At 41.1% G+C, this 15,871-nt stretch overlaps 1 protein-coding gene across 2 annotated transcripts in view; it reads left to right on the top strand.

Annotated features, from left to right (window-relative positions):
* Nucleotides 1-304: 304 nt before the first annotated feature.
* The window catches only part of tpst1 (tyrosylprotein sulfotransferase 1), a 127,078-nt gene continuing 111,511 nt past the window's right edge, over nt 305-15,871 (top strand). Inside the window, exon 1 of one of the 2 annotated variants that reach the window (XM_088011430.1) lies at nt 305-555. The gene's annotated coding sequence lies outside the window, so the exon portion shown is untranslated. The remainder of the gene's footprint in view (nt 556-15,871) is intronic. The other variant, XM_088011429.1, reaches the window with a different exon arrangement.

Genomic DNA, 15,871 nt, shown 5'->3' with positions numbered 1-15,871 from the left:
GTAAAATTCACTATCAGTAAATATTATACTAGTATCAGACTTGGACCAAAGAAAGCTTGGCAGTTGCAAGTCTTTTATAGGCCAAATAGACTCAAGAAATTTTAATGGCAGATGCGCAGGGAGGGAGTGGGAGCGGGGCCCAATTAAATTTTTTGTCCTGGGGCCAAAGATTCCTGGCGGCGCCCCTGTCAATGGCAGCCGGTGAGGAAATATAACTGCGCTTTTAAATCAGCTATTGTTCTGCCCACACTCATGTATCGGCCAATCAGCAGCTCTGACACACAGCGTCGCGTGAATTCTTGACTTATCATAGCTCTCCTTTCAGTAGGAGTCAAGCTCAGTGTTTGTAGCAGTGTGGTTGGTTTATGGCTGTGTTGTAGCCCACCACCAGAGCAACGACATGACTGTCGTGCGGTGTACACGGCTTGTGTGAGCTGAAAATGTCCAGAAAGTGACTCAGAAAGGAGACAGGACAACCTGGATGCTAACGCTGGAGTCCTTGGAAGTTTTCTGGCTGGCTAACCTGGCTCTCCTGCTCCGTATCCGCAGCGTTAGGTAGGTTTTTTTGGCGCCGTGCCGCTGTTAGGACCCTCTCCCTCATCGCTCCTCTCCCTAAGCCGCGGAGCTACTAGTATTAAAGTCACATTTTAGACCGGAGGTTTATACAGCCGTTATATGTTATTTTACACTCGCTCATAATGACTGGTAAACTGAGGTTACATAATTGCTGGGGGTGGGGGGAGGTTGGCATGTTCAGGGGAACAGGCTGGAAAATTACCCCTGTTGATACACGCACAAATTGAGCTGTTGACAGAATCATACATTAAAAGATGTTAGTTATGCTGTTCTCACGAGGAAGTAGCGCGGAAGTAAAGGTTTTTAATTCTCGGGGTAATGCCTGATATCTCTTTAACAGTACTAAAGACATTTCCTGAATTTTAAGTTATAGCCTACCTTTAGACCAGTGTTTCATGCAGGTCTGTGTACCCTGGTACTCAAGGTACACTGACCTCCATGTTTTAGATGTTTCCCTGCTTCAGCACACCTCATTCAGATGGCTGCAATTCAACAAAAGCCAGTTAACCAGTCATCAATTAAAATCGTGTGCTGAAGCAGGGAAATGCCTAAGACATGCAGGGCACTGTAACTTGAGGACCAGGAGCCTCAATCTGACACTGCTTTAGGTGGTATTAACCATTTTAGTTTATTAAAAGATTTAATTAGCAATAGCTTATTATTTCTAATATACATACACAGAAATGTTGCAATAGTTTAATATCCATGCTGAATTTACTACTGGATCAAAACCCATTGAACCTATATTATACCTTTGTCCAACTATGCCCCTTTACTGATGGCCTGTTTCCTGATAAGTGGCAAACTGAGTTTGGTTATGGTCTATCAAATGACATAAATAAATAATGGTATATGTTAGGACTTCATTCTGAACCATCTGCCTCAAGCAATCATTTATGCTAAGTATCCATTGTGTGTAAGATGTAGGAGCTGTCTGTTGACATGTAGAATATACACAAGGTATCAGCCAATCACAAAACTAAATGAGCTTTAGTGATATTTTATGTCCAGAACATCATAAAAAAGGCACATGACAGAAATACCAGAGGGCTGAGAAAACAATATTCAATGGTCAGGAGGAGCCAGAAGCACATCTGCTGCATCCAGGTAGTCTGGATATGAAAGAGAAGGACTAAGGTACAATACAGTATTTCTCAGTACTAGCTGCTTTGACAGTCACAGCTGTGGAGCCCCAGCAACTTATTTAAACTTTTGTTTCCGTGTCTGAAAACCACCCACAGTTCTTAGTTTCAGTGAAGTAAATATATGGCTGCCCCTTCAACCAAACTGCAGAGTAGGATGCATGTTTATGAAGCCCCTCAAAGGAGTGCTTGCTTTCTAGGAAGTCACCCACATTCATTAAGATCACCTGATGTCCTGCGTTGCTTCTCACTGCAAAACCTTTGATTAATGAACCACAGTTTGTTTACAAGATGTGGTCAGGAAGGGATGATGCAGCTGCATGTGGAGAGGTTCACATGCTGGTATTTCTTCTTCTTGGTTTCCTTTTGTAATGTGTAATTTCTTTGATTTTTCAACAGTGAAAGAGACTATTTTAGTAGACTATTTAGTCATTGTTTGGTGATCAGTTTTACCTTGACTGTCCTTACTTGATTATCACCAAATTGGAAGCTCCCAATATTGCATTGCAATCAGTGAACGCCTCCAAAGTTGTCTACAGAATCTCTGAATGGTGCATCTTAAGTGTAATAGTGTTTGTACTGTATCATCACAACACAAATATCACTCACTGAGATATTTAGTTGGATGATGAATGCATCTGCCACAGGCGATCATTACTCTTATCAAAGAGAGGAGGTGCTCATGTCTTCCTGTTGAATTATATTAGGGGTCAGTGTAGAAAGTATGAGTATATGAAGATGTTACCAGAAGCTGATCATAGCAGCAATACAAGAAATGTTTGTTGGATATGCTTTATTGTTAATCTCTGTTCATATAGAAATTAATAATGGTAGCACTTGAGATTTTAAAAATTTCCCTGCTTGTTTTTAACCAGTAGGAAACGAAATGTACAATTTGCCTTTTTTTAAAAAAATAGCTTTGAATAGCAGTAGGTTAAATTAAAAATGTAGAGGTCCTGTGGTGCACCTAAGGGCAGAACAATGGAGTGTGATCTCAAATTACAGAAACTAACACAAAACATCTGTCGGATGCAATAATATCTTAATAGATTAGTGACTATCCTCAATTGATTATCACCCTATATGGGCAGGAATCAAAGGATGGCCATCCCTACTTTCACTATCTGTGATTGGTTTAGACCATGATGTGGGCCTGAAGTGTTTCTCTTGTTGAGCCACAGGGAAACTTTAAGTGTCTGAAACGTTTTTTAAAAAATTCTTGAATGACTCGTTGCATATTTTTTTGTTGCACCATTAAGAAAGGAGTAGCTTTTTACTCTACACCAACATTCTGGTGAAGGGATACAAGTTATCAATTAATGAGCTAATCTAAAATTGATTGATCTTATTGATCAGGTAATGATTACGGGGTTTCCCCCAGAAAACTTCTTAAGCCCAGTGGGCTGGGCACTGAGGGGATCCACCAGTAGCCTGTTGTGTTTTTGTATTAAAAGATGTGAAGCTGACAGGAAATATTACTGGGTAATTATGTAACTGGAAGACATTGCCAACAATATTTAAACTGACAGCTATTGCTGGGTTTCAGATGACGTAGCACCGACATCACCCAATGCAGATGGAGGGCTGGAAGTAAAATGCAGCCCATTTATTTCTGTTGACCCAACATCAAAGTGCCTAAAGTCTGTGTCCTGTATGGTTGTTCCAACTGTTCTAGTAGAGAGAAAGATAAACGCTATTTTCATATTTCAAAAAGTTTGTCACAAGGGAGTTAATTTTAAAACACCAAAAAAAGAGGAGAAAAGTGGATCAACAATCTACAGCTAAAAACAGGAGGTGCAGAAACTAACCCTGCCCTGCAGCGCCCGGGTGATTCTCACGAACATGGTACAACTTACAACAAAAATAAAAATGCATTGTATGCACACAAAAACACACCTTCTTTATAAAATAGAATCTAATTTTATCTTTCAATGTAAAATTATAACCTCTATGCATATTTTTAAAGGTATTTTTAGACATTTTAGTCTGACTTTGAAGAAATAAATTCATTACCGTAACACAATTTTGATGAAGAAATATGAAACCACAAAAACATTTTTCCACTTTTTTTGGACACCATGGACTTCAGTGTCCACAAAGGAGAAGGTACCAACAAAGAATAGTCATTAATAACAAAATTTATTATTTTAATGTAAACAATTATTTCATTACCGTAACATGAATACAATTTTAAAATCTATTTTTGTTCTAATTTTGTGTTAAATCATTAAATTGAAAAAACAACACAACCATAATATAAAAGAGTCTGACCATTTCATTGAGGAATTAAAAAGTTCATGTAATTCTTTTATCTAATCTAAATAAATTATCATAAAATGAGCATAGCGGTAATGAAAAAACGTATGTCGGTAATGAATAAGAATGTTTCGGTAATGAACACTTTATAATTACACTAACATTTAACTACACATAAATAATAAAATGGCATGTAACAAAACATACATCTGCAAATTAAACATTTTACCAACGTTGAGCCATGGAAACAAACCCACAACTGACTTTTTTTCATCTCTGCTTATTGCTTGGAATGTAAGGTTGGGCAATTGGACGAATTCATCAATCCTCAGGAATAGTAGGGCTGTAGTGATTCAATAATCTCACGATACAATACAATACACGATATTCTGCTCACGATACCATATATATTGCGATATTCAGCAAACAATACAATTCAATACACTTTTGCAATTTTCTGAAAGATTTTAGAGGGACAGAGTGATTTTGGTGACATTTTGTGACTTAGAGTTGGATTGAATTAATTTAACTGAAAACTGATTAAAAGCACCAACTACACAACACCTGGCTCTAGTTGGACATGGACACAGACTTAAAGTCAACAGCTGGACAAAATGAATCAAAGAAGTGTTGAGAAGACATGTTTCTTTTAATTGAAACAGTACAAACTGTAGCTTACATGCATTTGTGAAGTAAATAAAGTGCACCAAGTACCCTGCTCTGAATAGTTTGATACCTTTTTAACCTTGACACTTAACATCTGAAGGAATCACTCTAAGCCTGATGACCTAATCACTCTCCTGGCGAAGCAAGCAGTGAGTGAACAAGATGACAGTTGGATGTTACAATACTTGCATTACTATATCGATTTTTTTCTAGGAAAGAAAATATTGATATATATCGCAAAAATCGATATTACACAGACCTGGATAATAGGGTATGTCCTTCACTGGGTGTGTTTTTTTAATTTTTATTCATTTATTTTTATGTAAGGGTGATTTATTTATTGAGGTGGCTCGGGCATCCTCACCAGATGCCCAAGCCACCTCAACTGGCTCCTCTCAATGTGGAGGAGCAGTGGCTCTACTCTGAGTCCCTCCCAGATGACCAAGCTCCTCACCTTGTCTCTACAGGAGAGCCCAGAGAAAAAACATTTTGGCCTCTTGTAGCTGTGATCTTGTTCTTTTGGTGATGACCCAAATCTCATGTCCATAAATGAGGGAAGGGTTGTAGATTGGCCAGTAAATTGAGAGCTTTGTCTTTTGACTCAGCTCTCTCTTCACCCGGGCAGACCAGTGCAACTGAGAAAATGTTGCATATTGCTGAACCATAATGGAAAGCCATTACTGCTTACAATGAAAAGCAGTATATGCTTCACTGTGGACGCTGCACCAATCCACCTGTCAATTTCTCACTCCATTTTCCCATCCATGACTACAGATATACTGAGAACTAAACCTGTAGATCATGACCTGATGAAGCCAACAGGACCACATCATCTGCAAAAAGCAGAGATGCGAAGGCCACCAAAACGGACCCTGTCCACATCTTGGCTGCGTTTAGAAATTCTGTCCATGAAAGTAATGAACAGAATCGATGACAAAGGGCAGCCTTGGCGGAGTCCAACTCTCACCGGAAACCAGCCCGACTTACTGTCAGCCCCTACAGGGCTCCCTGAAGGACACGGTCGAACACCTTTTCCAAGTTCACAATACGCATGTAGATTGATTGGGCGAACTTCCACGGACCCTCCAGGACCTGCTGAGGGTGTAGAGCTGGTCTAGTGTTCCACGACCAAGACAAAACCCACACTGCTCTTCCTGAAGCTTAGATTCGACTAATCCAGAACCACAGAATAGACATTACCAGGGAGGCCCAAGAACCCTCTGTAGTTGGAGCATACTCTGTAGGTGGACCACCCCCCTGGGCTGCCAGTCCAGGAGAACTGCCCCCAGTATACATCTTCTTTCACTCATTCACCTTCCAAGTAAAATTTTGATAGCGGAATATCCTTAACTGAATCGAAAAACCATCAAATTGGATCATGAGTTGAAATGGGTCCCTCTGAATCTAAGCATTTTTGGAAATTTTAATTGATATCCAGCACTACTTCCTTTTTCCCTTCACATTAGGTAATTAATATTTGTTGCCATAAAATAGTATAACCATTTTTCATAAGTAGGAAGTAAATAAAAAACTGCTGTAATTGTGTAAAAAAAACAATAAGAAGGAGCATTAAAGTTTAAATGCACTATGTATTTATCTATGTTTTCATTTCAAAAAGACACTGTTCATCACCGTAATCTTGTTTTTCATTACTGCAACAGGTCTAAAATTACGCGGTAATGAAAGTTGTGCATTACGGTAATGAGTGACAATCGCATGAGATAGCTTAAAATGGTAGCATGCCATGGTGAGTCAGCTAAAAATTTTTCACCTACAATACAAATTCCCTGATATCTTCTCTACAGAAAAATATCTAATCATTTACTTTTTAAGCACATGAGGTAATGCACATTACGGTAATGATCGGCTGTGGTGTGCGAATAGGCGTATGCAAGGAGAAACATAACAATTATCATAATCAAAATATGTCAAACAATCTTATTTTTTAGCCATATTTTGTCTTCTCTTCTTTGTGGTACATTATGGGTCAAAATAACTCAATTTTAAAAAATTCTATAAATTTAACAGGACTTCGAACAAGGTGCTACGGTAATGAGTTTTGCACCTCTGGACACTCACTTTTATTAAAATATATTTTATTATTTAATAGGAAATCATTAGATATCACAATATTGAGCTAGTTTACATTATTTTACACAAGTTGGTAGTATTTTTTTATAAACCAGCTTGAATAATTACAATGATAAATTGAGGTGAAAGCATTTTTTTTTACTGTGGACGCATTACGGTAATGAATTTCTGACTCTAAAATTAGTTAAAAAACATTTAAAAAAATATTTTGGTAACTAACAATTAACTGTGCCAAATATTAGAAATGATGATTGTTCAAATAAAAGTGAATTATTTTTAATTTTCATGAGTATGACTTTAAAATCTTCTTAGACATTCAAATGACTGGGTTCGTGAGAATCACCCGCCCACTTTCTAACAGGTAACGATCACATTGTTTAAATTGTATTTTCAGATACAGTTACTTAGAAAGACAATCATTCATATGTAAGGTAAGATATTTTATTTTTATGCCATGGCGTGGTAGTCCTCAGCACAGCTAACTCAGTGCCGAGTCCCAGACAGAAAATATGTTTATTCAGTGGGACTTTCATGCTAAAAATAAAATAAAGTTAAATAGATTAAATATAACCTACCCAGCCTTACAGTCATCGTGAGCTGTGACTATTCCCCCACATGCTTCGTGTCTGGCCACGAACTACATTTTTGGCCAGCACGAACATGGGGTTTCTGTAGATCGTTCCTAATGGTTGACCTACATTGGACCTGAATCCAGTATACTACACTACTCAATATTAACATACAACTCCAGTATGAATTTGGGTTTACAGAAGCTAGATAAATAATTTACCAGGAGATCCAAGCACATAGAAATAACATTGGTTAGTTTGTTGTTAGCAATAGCATCGCTATCATAGACTAATTATTTAAAATAGCACAACTTACTACTCACCTGGCAGAAACAAGTTGACAGTCATTTAATGCTTCTTTTGATCCTAAATGCTTGACCAAACCTGAAACTAAATGATGGTATTCTCCAGGCTTTTGAAACTTTCTTCTGGCTCGTCGTAAAATATGAACTCTGCAACTCCAGATAGTTATGTGGATCGCCTGGATGCCTGGTAAAACCTCAAGATTATAAGAGAAGTCTTTTTTTACCAAGATAATAAGGATCATATCCTAAATATACGCATATTTTTTCAAGATGCCTTGTCTGTTCCAGCCTACTTATGGCATTAGCGTACTCGTTGTGATCAATTTTGCTTTGTTTTGAACCAGAGAAATCCCCTTCTGGATCTCCATCTGAATTTCGTGTGTCATCCGAATCACGTGTCTGAAACCCAGCAATAGAGTCTTAAAACAACAAATAAAAAAATACAAAATAAGTATCAACTATTTGCACTTCTGAGATGCTTGCAGTCTGGCTTATTAAAAAAACAAAAAAACAAAGCATTTTATATAATGCATATACACATCAAGGACAAAGCCTCAACAGACGATGTGCTCAGCGAATGTCTCAGACAATGGGGAAGAGAGGATGAGGTGCTGGAGGTACCATCATGGGAGGACAAGCCGCTACATGGGATGTACCATCGACAAATAACTGAAGTGGCTGATATCAGGAAATCCTACCAATGGCTGGAAAAAGCTGGACTCAAGGACAGCACAGAGGCCCTCATCCTGGCTGCACAGGAACAGGCCCTAAACACCAGAGCAATAGAGGCTCAGATCTACCACACTAGACAAGACCCAAGGTATAGGCTGTGCAAGGAGGCCCCTGAGACAGTCCAGCACATAACAGCAGGGTGCAAGATGCTGGCAGGGAAAGCGTACATGGAACGACATAACCAAGTGGCGGGCATAGTGTACAGGAACATCTGTGCAGAATATGGACTGGAAACCCAGAGTTCAAACTGGGAACACCCCCAAGGGTGGGGTTGACCGATGACCGAGCTAAGATCCTGTGGGACTTCCAGATCCAGACAGACAAACTGGTAATGGCGAACCAACCGGACATTGTGGTGGTGGATAAGCCGTTGTGGTGGATGTAGCAATACCAAGTGATTTCAACATCAGGAAAAAGGAGCACAATAAACTGGAGAAATACCAGGGCCTCAGAGAGAAACTGGAAAAGACCTGGAAGGTGAAGACCACAGTGGTGCCTGTGGTCATCAGGGGCCCTCTGGGCAGTCACCCCCAAACTGGAGCAGTGGCTAAAACAGATAAAACAGATCCCAGGAACAACATCAGACATCTCAGTCCAGAAATGTGCAGTTCTAGGCACAACCAAGATACTGCGCAGAACCCTCAAGCTCCCAGGCCTCTGGTAGAGGACCCGAGCTCAGAGGATGAAAGAAACCACTCGTGGAGGGTGAGAAGGGAATTTATATATATATATATATATATATATATATATATATATATTTCTCCCCCGCTAGGCTCATATATATATATATATATATAAAAAAATTCCCCTCTCACCCTCCGTGGGTGGTCTCTTTCATCCTCTGAGCTCGGGTCCTCTACCAGAGGCCTGGGAGCTTGAGGGTTCTGCGCAGTATCTTGTCTGGTGTGGTAGATCTATATATATATATATATATATATATATATATATATATATATATATATATATATATATATATATATATATATATATATATATGAGCCTAGCGGGGGGGCAGTTAATTCTGGCTACCCGCTGGGTCCTCTACTGTAAGCTGACTGTATAGCTCAGTAGGTAGACACCAGTCTACCACCCGGGAGACCGGGGTTCGAATCCGGGCTGGGGCGAGTTACAACAGTGCAATCGAGCTATGCAGTGTGGGTCCTTAGGCAAGACCCTTGGAGCTATATAGCCTACCTCATACCATGAGAGACATTGATACGCATAACATGCCGGCTCAGACGTCGCCCGGCCAAACAAGGTCTGCGTCAGGTGCTGGGGAACCAGAGCACCTTGATGAAAAATGGGCTACTGGAACAAGACGGAAATGGGCGAGAGACGAAAACATGGATCTGTTGGAATGCTACTACTCAAGTAACCCTAGTCAGAGGGGTTACATGCAAAGACTGAGGGTGGAATGGTTACTTCGACACCCACAGTCTACAATGACTGCCAAACAACTAGTAGCTCAGTGTTCCAACATCCGCAAACGGCAACTGCTATCACAACTTGAGATTGACGAGGTACAACACAAATGCTACGGCAAAAGGGAGGAGCCCAAAGATAAGGTCAGGGGGGAGTTAACTACTCCCCACCCCGAGACTGGGTATGCAGCCCCAGTAATGAACGAACTATCAAAGCTGAACGAGACAGCAACTGACCTGAGAGAGAGAATCGTGGCCCGAATGAACACCAGGCAACCCCGACGCCAATTACAACGGCTGAGTGAAGTACCATCAGAGATGGTAGGGATGAGAACAATCCCTACCAACACCATAACAGAAACCAATGAGCTGATATACAACTCAGCATCAGTGATCCTTGAAATGCTCGGCTATAAGAGCAACTATGAGACCCAATATCCATCATGGAAAAGACGGTTAGAGGCTAAGATCAAGATAACAAGGAGGGAAGTGAGCCAACTGTCAGAGCTCCAAAGAGGTGCAATGAAAAGACCAGTACCTAAGAAGTACAGCCAGATGCCCATACCTGAAGCACTCGAAACTGCCAAACAAAGGCTCCAAGCCTTGGCCAGCCGCCTAAAGAGATACACAAGAGAGAATGAAGCCAGGAGGATTAACCGGCTCTCCTCCAGGGTAATAACAGAGCAGACCCACCAAGGCTGGAGACTGAACAATACTGGAAAGGCATATGGGAGAGGGAGGCGTCCCACAACAGCAATGCACAGTGGCTAACCACAGCAACCTCCCTGAACAAGCCCCGGTAACCATCACTGTGGCAGATGTCCAAGAAAGAGTCTCAGGTATGAAAAACTGGACAGCACCAGGGCCTGACATGATCCATGCCTACTGGCTAAAGAAACAATCCTGATCCAGAAGGATCCCTCAAAGGGTTCAGTCCCATCCAACTATCGGCCGATAACCTGTCTCTCTACAACATGGAAGCTCATGTCAGGCATCATAGCAGCTAAGATAAGCGGGCACATGGATAAATACATGAACACGGCACAGAAGGGCATCGGCATAAATAGCAGAGGAGCCAAACACCAACTCCTTGTAGACCACACAATCACCCGAGACTGCAAAACCCGACACACCAACCTGTGCACCGCTTGGATTGATTACAAGAAAGCCTATGACTCGATGCCACACACTTGGATCATTGATTGCTTAGAGATGTACAACATCAATAGGACTCTAAGAGCCTTCATTGCAAACTCGATGGGGCTGTGGAAAACCACCCTTGAAGCCAACTGCAAACCACTTGCACAAGTGTCCATCAAATGTGGCATATACCAAGGAGATGCTCTGTCCCCACTGCTGTTCTGCATAGGCCTGAACCCCCTTAGCCAAATCATCAACAAGACTGGCTACGGATACTGACTCAAGAATGGGGCTACAATCAGTCACCTCCTCTACATGGATGACATCAAGCTGTACGCCAAGAACGAGCGAGACATCGACTCACTGATCCACACCACCAGGATCTACAGCACTGACATTGGGATGTCATTCGGACTAGAGAAGTGTGGCCGGATGGTTACAAAGAGAGGGAAGGTCATCCACACAGAAGGGGTCTCACTCCCAGAGGGAACAATAGCAGACATAGAGCACAGCTACAAGTACCTGGGAATACCACAAGCAAATGGCAACCTCGATCACAAGGAAAGGAGCCACAGCCAAATACCTCCAACGAATAAGGCAAGTCCTGAGAAGCCAGCTCAATGGCAAGAACAAGATCCGTGCAATAAACAGCTATGCCTTACCAGTAATCAGATACCCTGCCGGAATAATTAGCTGGCCAATGGAAGAGATAAAGGCCACGGACGTTAAGACTCGGAAGCTGCTAACCATGCATGGAGGGTTCCACCCCAAATCCAGCACCCTGAGACTGTACACAAGCCGTAAGGAAGGAGGCAGAGGACTAGTGAGTGTGAGAGCCACTGTCCAGGATGAAACATCCAAGATCCATAAATACATCAAGGACAAAGCCTCAATGGACGATGTGCTCAGCGAATGTCTCAGACAATGGGGAACAGAGGACGAGGTGCTGGAGGAACCATCATGGGAAGACAAGCCCCTACATGGGATGTACCACCGACAAATAACTGAAGTGGCTGATATCAGGAAACACTCAAGGACAGCACAGAGGCCCTCATCCTGGCCGCCCAGGAACAGGCACTAAACACCAGAGCAATAGAGGCTCAGATCTACCACACCAGACAAGACCCAAGGTGTAGGTTGTGCAAGGAGGCCTCTGAGACAGTCCAGCACTTAACAGCAGGGTGCAAGATGCTGGAACGACATAACCAAGTGGCGGGCATAGTGTACAGGAACATCTGTGCCGAATATGGACTGGAAGCCCCGAGGTCAAAGTGGGGAACACCCCCAAAGGTGGTGGAGAATGACCGAGCTAAGATCCTGTGGGACTTCCAGATCCAAACAGACAAGATGGTAATGGCGAACCAACCGGACATTGTGGTGGTGGATAAAGAACAGAGGAAAGCCGTTGTGGTGGATGTAGCAATACCAAGTGACCACAACATCAGGAAAAAGGAGCATGAGAAACTGGAGAAATACCAGGGCCTCAGAGAGGAACTGGAGAAGGCCTGGAAGGTGAAGACCACAGTGGTGCCTGTGGTCATAGGGGCCCTCGGGGCAGTCACCCCCAAACTGGAGCAGTGGCTCAAACAGATCCCAGGAACAACATCAGACATCTCAGTCCAGAAATGTGCAGTTCTAGGCACAGCCAAGATACTGCGCAGAACCCTCAAGCTCCCAGGCCTCTGGTAGAGGACCCGAGCTCAGAGGATGAAAGAGACCACCCGCGGAGGGTGAGAAGGGAATTTTTTTTTTTTTTTGAGCCTAGCGGGGGGGCAGTTAATTCTGGCTACCCGCTGGGCTTATTAACTGGAGGAAACCCTTGATTAGTTGGTAACTGACCATTTTCTTAAAAACCTGAGTTTTCTCTTGTATGAAGAGGGTTGTCCATCTTTCCATGACATAAAGGGCAACATTTTTTGGAATATGTTGAATTAAAAACATTTTGTGTCAGCTGTGTTAAATACTGACTGAACAGAAAATTGTGGTTCTCACATTGTGGTTCTCATATTATTGTGGTTCTCACATTATTAAACAGAGACATATTTGTAAAATATAACAAAACAGAAACATCTTAGGTTGCTGAATCAAAAAATAAGACAGAATAAAAGTGAAACCTTAATTATTTATTTTTCCTGTTCCATATATTTCGGTGGCCCTGAACCTTGTGTTAAGCTTCAAGTTATTTATTGATTTTTTTTTTTTTTTTTTCGTGGAAAGACATCTGTGTTTCAGAAAGGTCTTTTGGCCATAGCTGGCCAAAAGACCGTCCCTTACTACTGATATTGGCTAATAGTGAGATTTGATCCAGTTCTGACTGTGGACCAGTTACCAGCTTCTTTGTTTTAGTGGCAGTTGGCAAACAACTATAGAAAGCATAGCACCTTGTGCTGCACAGGTCAGGCTCAGTTAAATGACGTTATCATTTATTATCAGTAGAGGTGTGCAGATCGATCGGCCACCGATCATAATCGGCCGATTTCCGTGAAAAAGTGTATGATTGGTGATCGCCGATCACAGTCTCTTGTTGCCGATCACACAAACGGATCAACTGCATCTCATTTCCCAGCCTGCCTGTGCAGCTGGTCTCCTCTTTCCTTCACACTGCTCAAATGCGTAGCAACAAATCCTAAGCGATGTGGAACTATAACGCACTGAGTGAATGGGGAAGTTTGCGTGTTGCGGCGGAAAATTGAAGCACGTCAAAATGCATCTACACGACTAATCTAATATGGCATAAAAACAATGCCATACGTGACAGAGTTTGGCTACATCGAGGCTCACTGCAGTAAAAAAGACATATGGAGGTACTGTTTATGATTTAAAAAAAAATTATGTGATCGGTATCGGTGATCGGTCCTCATGGGTGATCGGTATTAGTATCAGCAGGAAAAAACTTGATCGGCACATCTCTAATTATCACAATATCAATTTTTACACCGGTGTCAAAAAGTCCATTGGTATCTCCATAAACAAGGCAATATAGCACACCTCTAGAGACCAGACAAATAAAACAGGTCTCCTCAGGTTGCTCTACATATTTCTGAGTAGCTGCGAGCAGCAGTGATGTGCTTGAACAGCCATGTTTTGCAAAGTGGCTTGTAGCACTGAAGCAGTTTAGGATCAGAAAAATGTCTGGACCTTGAATGTCAGTGTTACCAAGCTGACTATCCAACACTTTTTCAAAGAGTTTTCAACTCTTTGAAAAAGTGTGAAAAAGAGTGAAGACTTTCCTGATGGGCTCTGAGACCATTATTGCATTACTCCTGTATGTATGATTACCATTTTTTTTTTCTCATTAGTTCATGTCTTCCTGTCTAAAATAGTCAGCTTTAATGGTGCAACACAACACTAGCAGACACACTCATTTAAGAACCCTCATAAAACGTCACACTGCAGCGTACTGCCAGTCAGATCAAGGAAGTGACTGCCCTCACTGTTGGCTTGCATTACTGGAAAGTGGGATATCAAAGTAATCAGCAGTGAAATTTGTAGGATTTGTAATTGGAGCTTCAGACTAAAATGTTTCCATGGTACTGAACAATCAAAATTAAAGAGTTTCCAGAGAGTTTCTTCTAAAATGACAGCTGGATTGTCTCACTGCTGCACACAGAAGTTCTCTGGGTGTCCTGTTGGAGAACGTTGGAAGATTTTAAAAAGCCAGTTTTGTTGCATTTCACATGTCTTAAAACACAAATAATTTTTAATTTTTTATTGTTTTAGCCTATCACATCCACATACTGTGTAGGGAAGTTTTGTTGCTTAATGGTCATAATGAGATTAAGTGATATTTAAAAATGTAGATGCACCATTTATTGATAATTTTATGGAAGAAAAATTGGGAAGACCTAAAAAAAACAATCCGACTAACAGTTTTGAAAAAAACATTCAGCTTTAATGTCAAGTTGATTTATAATAGGACTAGACAATATGGTGGAAAAACGCATCACAATGCAAGCATTTCATATCAATTGATACTGATAATTATTGATTAGTTTTTTTTTGTTTCAGATACCTGAAATACTGCCAAACTGGTGGCGTAATCCTTCCTGTTTAATCCACAGTTTTCGCATAACAGATTTGTTACGTGATTTGTTTTTAATCTGTTATGAGGCATGGTGACAAAAACTGCTACTGCTGCTGCTTAAGTTAATCCAAGGTTATTGCTAGGTAACCAAAGAACGAATGAGTTAGTTGATGCCCTCTATCTGATGTAGCTCGCTGTGAGAGGCTGAACAGCTAAAGCCTTTCCTCCGCCTACATCTCCCAGAATGCTGTGCGGTTCTGGATTGGAGTTCAGTGAATATTCTGCTGAATATTCAATATTCTATCAGATGTATTATCTATTGATGTTTGTCATGTGTCTATCGCGATATCTATTGTTATTGATTTATTGTCTAGCCCTAATTTATAACTGATCATAGCCGTCTGCAGCCGAATCAAATTGGGAAGTGACTCTGCAGATTTTCACCCTTTTGTTTAGTTATAGTTATAATGGGTACACTGATTATGAAAATTTTGGCTGATTTTGATATCCGCTCTTAATATTGCTGCCTTGGCCTATAACAAATTTTTTACCAACAATATATATTGCTGTCATGGCCTATAACAAATTTGCTATATATATTAGTTGTGTGCTAATTGTTCGTCCACCGATCATAATCGACCGATTTCTGTGAAAAAGTGTATGACCGGTGATCGCCGATCAAGTAAAGCCTTGAAACGAGCATCCCTAATAGCTATAATTTATAACTACATGAGGCAATTATTGCACATATTTGTGGGATGGGTCATTTATGCAAGCTCTGTTTATGATGAAACTAACAGTAAAAATGTAATCTTAATAACTGCTGAGCTACGTCCTGATCTTTTCAGCTGCAGTGGTGTCTGAGGAACCGAGGCTTGAAGTCCTCATCCTCAGCTGAGCATGGTTTGATATCCGAGATCATTTTGATTAAAAAATGTAAAAATGTGAC

The sequence above is a fragment of the Poecilia mexicana genome, unplaced genomic scaffold (assembly GCF_051168715.1).
Source record: "Poecilia mexicana isolate PSO_F unplaced genomic scaffold, ASM5116871v1 scaffold_13, whole genome shotgun sequence".
NCBI classification, from domain to species: domain Eukaryota; kingdom Metazoa; phylum Chordata; class Actinopteri; order Cyprinodontiformes; family Poeciliidae; genus Poecilia; species Poecilia mexicana.
Note: the sequence above shows the minus strand (reverse complement) of the source record. Positions and strands in the feature narration are given on the sequence as shown.